The sequence below is a fragment of the Schistocerca americana genome, chromosome 5 (assembly GCF_021461395.2).
Source record: "Schistocerca americana isolate TAMUIC-IGC-003095 chromosome 5, iqSchAmer2.1, whole genome shotgun sequence".
NCBI lineage: Eukaryota > Metazoa > Arthropoda > Insecta > Orthoptera > Acrididae > Schistocerca > Schistocerca americana.
In genome coordinates this window covers 40,734,498-40,742,012 of record NC_060123.1, presented here as the reverse complement: position 1 = coordinate 40,742,012, position 7,515 = coordinate 40,734,498, and positions in this window count along the sequence as shown.

Below are 7,515 nucleotides of genomic sequence, written 5' to 3'. Positions count from 1 at the left end.
AATCTATACACTAGGTGGCATGGCAGCACATCTCCCGTGAATCCTTAGTTGTGTCTCAACTAGACAAGGTCTAACAGTCCAGCCAAAATCAAGAAATTAAGTACAGTAGAGTAGTCTAATGCTGCGTAGTGTTCTTTTGCATGGTAAAGTCTACATCTACATCAATACTCCGCAAGCTACCTGACGGCGTGTGGCAGAGGGTACCTTGAGTTCCTCTCTCGGTTCTCCCTTCTATTCCAGTCTCGTATTGTTCGTGGAAAGAAAGATTCTCGGTATGCCTCTGTGTGGGCCCTACTCGTAATCTCTCTGATTTTATCCTCATGGTCTCTTTGCGAGATATACGTAGGAGGGAGCAATATACTGCTTGACTCCTCGGTGAAAGTATGTTCTCGAAACTTCAACAAAAGCCCGTACCGAGCTACTGAGCGTCTCTCCAGCAGAGTCTTCCACTGGAGTTTATCTATCATCTCCGTAACGCGCTTTCGCCATTACTAAATGATCCTGTAACGTAGCGCGCTGCTGTCCGCTGGATCTTCTCTATCTCTTCTATCAACCCTGTCTGGCAAGGATCCCACACCGGTGAGCAGTATTCAAGCAGTGGGCGAACAAGTGTACTGTAACCTGCTTCCTTTGTTTTCGGACTGCATTTCCTTAAGATTGTTCCAATGAATCTGCCTGGCATCTGCTTTACCGACAATTGATTTTATATGGTCATTCCATTTTAGATCACTCCTAATGCCTACTCCCAGATACTTTATGGAATTAACTGCTTCCAGTTGCTGACCAGCTATAATGTAGCTAATGATAAAGGATCTTTCTTTCTATGTATTCGCAGCACGTTACACTTGTCTACATTGAGATTCAGTTGCCATTCCCTGCACCATGCCTCAATTCCTTGCACATCCTCCTACATTTCACTGTAGTCTAATACTGCAAATAGCAAAATCTGTGATGTAGTAAAGAGGTACATTACAGTAGAGCAGTACTGTATCCGTCGTGCATTCCGAATGAACACACAACAGTTCGGCAGAATACCAGAATATTGTGTGTAGGATTTTCATACAGATTTTTTCTTATTAAGACTTCATAATGTTGATAGATTTTAGATTTTATGTTAAAATATTGTTTGTTATATTAAAACATGCCAGTTAACGTGCAAAATTTGGCCTCTTTTTTATTTAGATAACAGACTAAAAGGAAATAGGAAATTTAAAATGTATATATAGATAAGTAAATGATCCCAATTATATGTGCCCGACTTTGACGATAAATATTGTCCATCCGAGAAGAGGTCGTGCTTGGCACGGACAAGTGGGTGTTCCCGTAGCTCTACAATCCGATACGACACCTCCTCAATATGCTACTCCCTTGTAATTCATGTATCGCAAGCCGTGCAGCTGGTACTGAACCAGAAACCACACGAGCAGAGTTTGGAGGAAAGCGCTCGCTGAGTAGAGCCATTTGCGACATTCCAACACCATACATTGACTTTCTTCACTGACATGCATCACTAAACCGAAGCTACAAGCAGTTTCCACACATAAGCTAAGGATAAATTGATTAGGAAAAAGCTGAGAATAACATGTTTACCATTGAGCAGACCACAGACAGCATTTTTCGCTTTTATTAGATTACACATTTGTTGGTTATGACATTTCCTTTTATTTATGCACCCAAAATTATTCAGTAGTACAAAAACAAGCTTCCTTTAAGAATGAAATCTTCACTCTGCAGCAGAGTGTGCGATGATATGAAACTTCCTGGCAGCTTAAAACTATATGGTGGAACGAGACTCGAAATCGCGACATTAACCTTTCGCGGGAAAGTGCTCAACCGACTGAGCCACCCAAGGACGAATCCCGGCCCCTTCTCATAGCTTCAGATCGGCCAGTACCTCGTCTCCAACACTTTACAGAAGGTCTCCTGCGAAACTCGCAGAGCTAGAACTCTTGGAAGAAACGATATTGCGGAGCTTCTTTCATTCATATTTAGCAACAGCGAAAAATATGAACTGAAGATTAATACGAGTGCTAGGGTTTAGCCGAGCTCCCTGCCAAACGTCTTTGCCTTCGAACACCAGATAACTAGCTTGTTCTTGTAATATGGCTGTGTGCCGGTTTCGAGATACCTTCGAGCATTGCAGGCGTCATCGCTCTGTTAATTGTATTAGCTTAGAAGGTGCCTGTGTCTCAAAATTATGCAATTGCTGAATCTCTGTAATGAAGTTTGGCAGCCTAGCTTTTTTTTAGTGCGTTTCGACGTCGTTGTAGAGGCGCTATCTTGCAGCGATGGAGGTATAGTGTTCGGCCAGTTATTGTTGTTTTCAAGTAATTAATCTTGTTGTGCTAATATTTCTTTCGCCGGACTGTACACAATGAAAACGGCCTTGGAAGGTCGGTAGCCTCGTTGTAACCTTTCTTGCCTTTCCCATTTGGTGAATTCATGGGCTCCTCACGTATAAGCCTTCTGGTGCACCCACTGTGAAGAGCAATTCAAACTCTTCGTTTTTTAACTGAAGCAGATGTTCATGAAGGCCTATTATGTTATCTATTTGGTAATTTTACGTAACTGAAGCTGTTATCATTGATGTCCTGCCTGTTTTCTATTTGGTAATTTTACTCAACTGAAGTTTTTCTTAACGAAAGCCTACCTGTCTTCTATTGGATAAATTTACTTAACCGAGGCTATTATTACTGAAGGCCTTCCTGTTTCCTTTTAGTTAAATTAAGAGCTATTACATAATCTGTGTCAGCTGAAACTCTCATTAATCAAGGCCTATCTGTTTTCATTGCCCGGTTATTGAGATCTGATATCTTACCCAATATGTGTTGTAATTAACCGAAATTGTGATTGCCAAGGGCAAATTTGTTTCAAAGGTATTATGTCAATAAGGTAGTTATAAGAAATAACACGTGATGGTACATGGGCCCTAACCTTTCGGCTGACACCCCTTTATCCATAATTGAAGGTTTCAACTGTTGAAACCTGGTACTCACAGAAGAGGTTGCATCCTGTTTGAATAGCGCGGGAGTTTGTATTGGCTACCCTTTCTCTGGTTATTTGTCAGTTCCTGCGATCATTTCCTTAGTGTGTAAGGATATCTTACTGTCTGTCGAGCAAGGTATTAATTTATTCCTTTGTTCGCAGGGAGATAGTTTGCTATGGATCCAAGGGGCTGTCCCGTAGTCGGGCATCTAAAGCTGGATCACTCCCATTATAAACTTAGAATTTGGGAGTTTAGCACCGAGGGTAGTGCTCCAGAGTTGGCGACCAGGTTGCGCGGGGCGTTAGGCACCCTACTTTGCGTTGCAGCGAGCACCAATTGGGAGATAGGGCCATGCGGTTCTAGGCGCTTCAGTCTGGAACCGCGTGACCGCTACGGTCGCAGGTTCGAATCCTGCCTCGGGCATTGATGTGTGTGATGTCCTTAGGTTAGTTAGGTTTAAGTAGTTCAAACAAGGGAACCTCCCCATCGCACCCCGCTCAGATTTAGTTATAAGTTGGCACAGTGGATAGGCCTTGAAAAACTGAACACAGATCAATCGAGAAAACAGGAAGAAGTTGTGTGGAACTATGAAAAATAAACGAAATATACAAACTGAGTAGTCCATATGTAACATAAGCAACATCAAGGGCTCCGTGAGCGCTGGAGCGCCGGGGTCCCGTGGTTAGCGTGAGCAGCTGCGGAACGAGAGGTCCTTGGTTCAAGACTTCCCTCGAGTGAACATTTTATTTTCGCAAAGTTATGACCTGTCCGTTCGCTCATTGACGTCTCTGTTCACTGTAATAAGTTTAGTGTCTGTGTTTTGCGACCTCACCGCAAAACCGTGCGATTAGTAGACGAAAAGACGTTTCTTTCCAATGGGAACCGAAATCATTTAATCGTAAGGTCATAGGTCAACCGATTCCTCCACAGGAAAAGACGTTTGATACATTCTATACGACACTGGTGACGGCATGTGCGTCACATGACAGGAATATGTTGTCGACCCACCTCACTTGTACACTTGGCGAATGGGTAAAAAGATTCTTCTACATTGTCCGATTTAGGTTTTCTTGTGGATGTCATAATCACTCCCAAAAAAGTGATGAAAACATAAGAGTTTGTCACATAAACTGCAAGAAATGAATGCAACAGTTTCACAGTCGTACAGTTTTCCCTGTGCTCTGTCAAAACATATGTTTTTAACGTTTCCAAATTTTTCCATGTGTAGACCGTCAAATCCTGCATATGTCCAAGCAAATCTGAACGTCCTGGAATTTTTGGAGAGCGAAGTTGATTATGTGTAAGTGCCTGAACTTTGATAATTGTCTGAAAAAAAAATTAAAATTTTCACGCGAGGGGAGTCTTGAACCAAGGACCTCTCGTTCCGCAGCTGCTCGCTCTAACCACGTGACCACGTCGCTCTTGGTCTCACACCTTCCTTGATGTTTCTTTTCAGGCGCATGGACTACTCAGTTTATATATTTTGCTTATTTTTTCATAGTTCCACACAACTTCTTCCTGTTTTCTCTATTGATCTGTGTTCAGTTTTTCAAGGCCTATCCACTGTGCCAACTTATAACTAAATCTGAGGGGGGGTGCGATGGGGAGGTTCCCTTGTAAGTTCTAGGGGACTGATGACCTCAGATGTTGAGTCCTATAGTGCTCAGAGCCATTTGAACAATTTTTTTGGGAGGCAGGTATTACTCTCGTTAATATTTCTGCGGTGTTGGATGAGATGCCGCGGAACGTGTTCTTTCTGCAGGACGGTCAAGATACTGTTATGCAACTCGGATCCAAGTAGTACATTTGGGGAATCGTGTGAAAGACATTACCTCCTTCCAACTTAGCCAGACTGAAGTTACCAGGGGTGAGGCATTTGAGTGATCGAGCGAGGGAGTGCAGGTCCAAGTATCGTCCTTAGGCTTTGAAAGTCAGGAAATGGGAGCACGTCAAGCAGCTATCCCAACTAATCAGTTCTTTGGTGAAACGACGCCGCGGTGGATTAGCAGAGCGGTCTAAGGCGCTGCAGACCTGGACTGTGCGGCTGGTCCCGGCGGAGGTTCGAGTCCTCCCTTGGGCCTGGGTGTGTGTGTTTGTCCTTAGGATAATTTAGGTTAAGTAGTGTGTAAGCTTAGGGACTGATGACCTTAGTAGTTAAATCCCATAAGATTTCACACATATTTGAACTTTTTTTTTTTTTGATCAGACTTCATTGGCTCAAGGTTTAGGTAGCCCTACGGCTAATCATTTTGAAAGACTACTCAACCCAGTTATGTGCCTCCTCAACGGTATTTCAGAGCTTTCACTCGATACCTTAGGCCGTGGCCAGCAGTTTTTGTGCTTGTTTGTGCAATAAGACTTTCATGCGGATGCCATAAGGTCGCCTCACCATGTGATATTAGCATTATTTGTCCCTTGGAAAATCGTACTCTGAGTGATTTTTAATCTGGAGTCCTGAAGCGGGACGGCCCAATAGGACAACTAAGGAGAGACTGATTGCTGATAGGGAGCTCTCGCCGCGAATGCGGAAGAGCTTGTACGGAAATGTTACTGGCGGGTGCAGGCATAATTTGAACCGGGGAGCCAGTACGTCGAGCGAGGGCGCATAGCCACCTTGAGTCTTGCTATGTCGGTCTCGGAACTTAATACTGTACCAAATATTTTGAGGGGGCATGCGTCCTGGAGTTAGCGCTTGGCCTTTTCTTCCAGTCCCACTAGCTTCTGGGAATTGCATACATTGGTTGATTCCATTGAATCCTTCTCATTTGCCGATGGGGAGCGTAGGCCTAAAGGAGCACTTATAAACTCCTCCCTCCACCTCGATAATTAGTACGTCTCCTCAAGCATGCAACCAATTTTATGGGAAGGGTTGTTTTCGGTGTGGCTCCCGCAATCACTTGGTCTACGAGTGTCCCGTAGCACGAGCTCCTAGAAACGGCAAATGCCGCCAAGTGAAGAGGGGGAGATGGTTTCGATCGGAGGCGTCCGTCATGGTGCACGCGTATTCAAGCTCTCTCCGGATCTCCCCTCCGTTTTGTCTGTGCCCTTCTAGGACAACAAGCCTCGTATGTGCTATTGAATTCTGGTAGCTCCGTATCCTTGCTGAATTGTAATTGGTATTTGGAGTTTGGGCATTTGTATAAAAGATCTTCCGTGCGCCCCTTCCCTCGGAGATTCGTGTGGCCAATGGGCAAGGCTTGCCTCTGGTCGGCGAGTTGCGCGGTATTTTCTCCATTTGTAATTTCTCATGGCCCGTTACGCTCTTGCTTGTTAACGATATAGCGCTAAGTTTGCTTCTCGGGTGTGATTTTATTCGGAAAAATGGATTACTACTCGACTCTGCAAACTACATCTTACCTTTTAGGTTTTCGCTTAGTGACGAGATAACATTTTGCCCTTTCCCTTGCGCATCTGTTGGGGATTCGGTCGATTGTAACTCCAGGGACTTTAATGTGGCCCATCTTGAGCCGGTCAAGAAGGGCAGTTGTAGAATATATTAGGTGAGTTTCCCGAGGTTTTCTCTAATAAGTCGGTCACTAACGCCATACAGTACCACATACGCCTGGCTGACAATATTTCGGTGCGACAATTTCCTTATCACCTCTCGCCACCAGAAATTAAAATCTTGAGACTGAAATTGGCGAGTATGTAGAAGGAGGAGGTCATTAGACCGTCTACATCTCACTACGCGTCACCGATTTTTCTCGTTCCTAAAGCACAGGGCCAGGACTACAAGCCGGTAATTGATTATAGATTCCTTAACAAAAAAGTTAGAATATGTCGCCCTGCTGGATCTTCCCTACTCCTTTACCTGGTTCTCGGAGGGTAAGTGTTTCGCGGTGCTTAATCTCAACCAAGCTTATTATCATATTCCACTTACCGAGGAGTCTGAACGTGTTACCGCGTTCTGTACTGATTGGAGTTTTTGTGTGTTCAACCGGGTACTGTTCGACTTGTCCACTTTTGTGGCGGTTTTGTATCGTTTGATAGATCATATTGATGATGTCACTTACATCCAGTCGTTTGAGGATCATATCTCCCATCTTCGGGAGGTCCTCTCCAAGTTTCGGGATACGGGGTTGACCTTTATGCCATCCAACGTTACACTTGGCAGAAAACAGGTGTCCTTACTCCCCTGAATACACTATGTAGGAAAGGGAAGAAAATTGTGTGCGGTGAGAGCCAACAGGTGGATTTTGAAGACTTCAAGACCGCTATCACAAACTCGCCGGTCTTAACCGTCCCCTATTTTGGCTAAAAATTTATCGCCTAACTCATGCCTCCAATGCTGGTATAGCTACACTGTTGTTGCAGGAGGATCAAGGTATAAGACGCCCATCAGCTTCCGCGTCTAGAAGGTTGTTTCGGTACGAGATGAATTACTCCGTTTATGAGTGCGAGGTGCCAGCTGCTATTTTCGCTTTCGAGGAGTTCCTGTTCTAACTTCAGATTAGGGAATTTGATCTCGAGACGGACAATCAGGCCCCAAGTTGGGTGTTGACTCGACCCATAAAAACTGGTACGGTTGC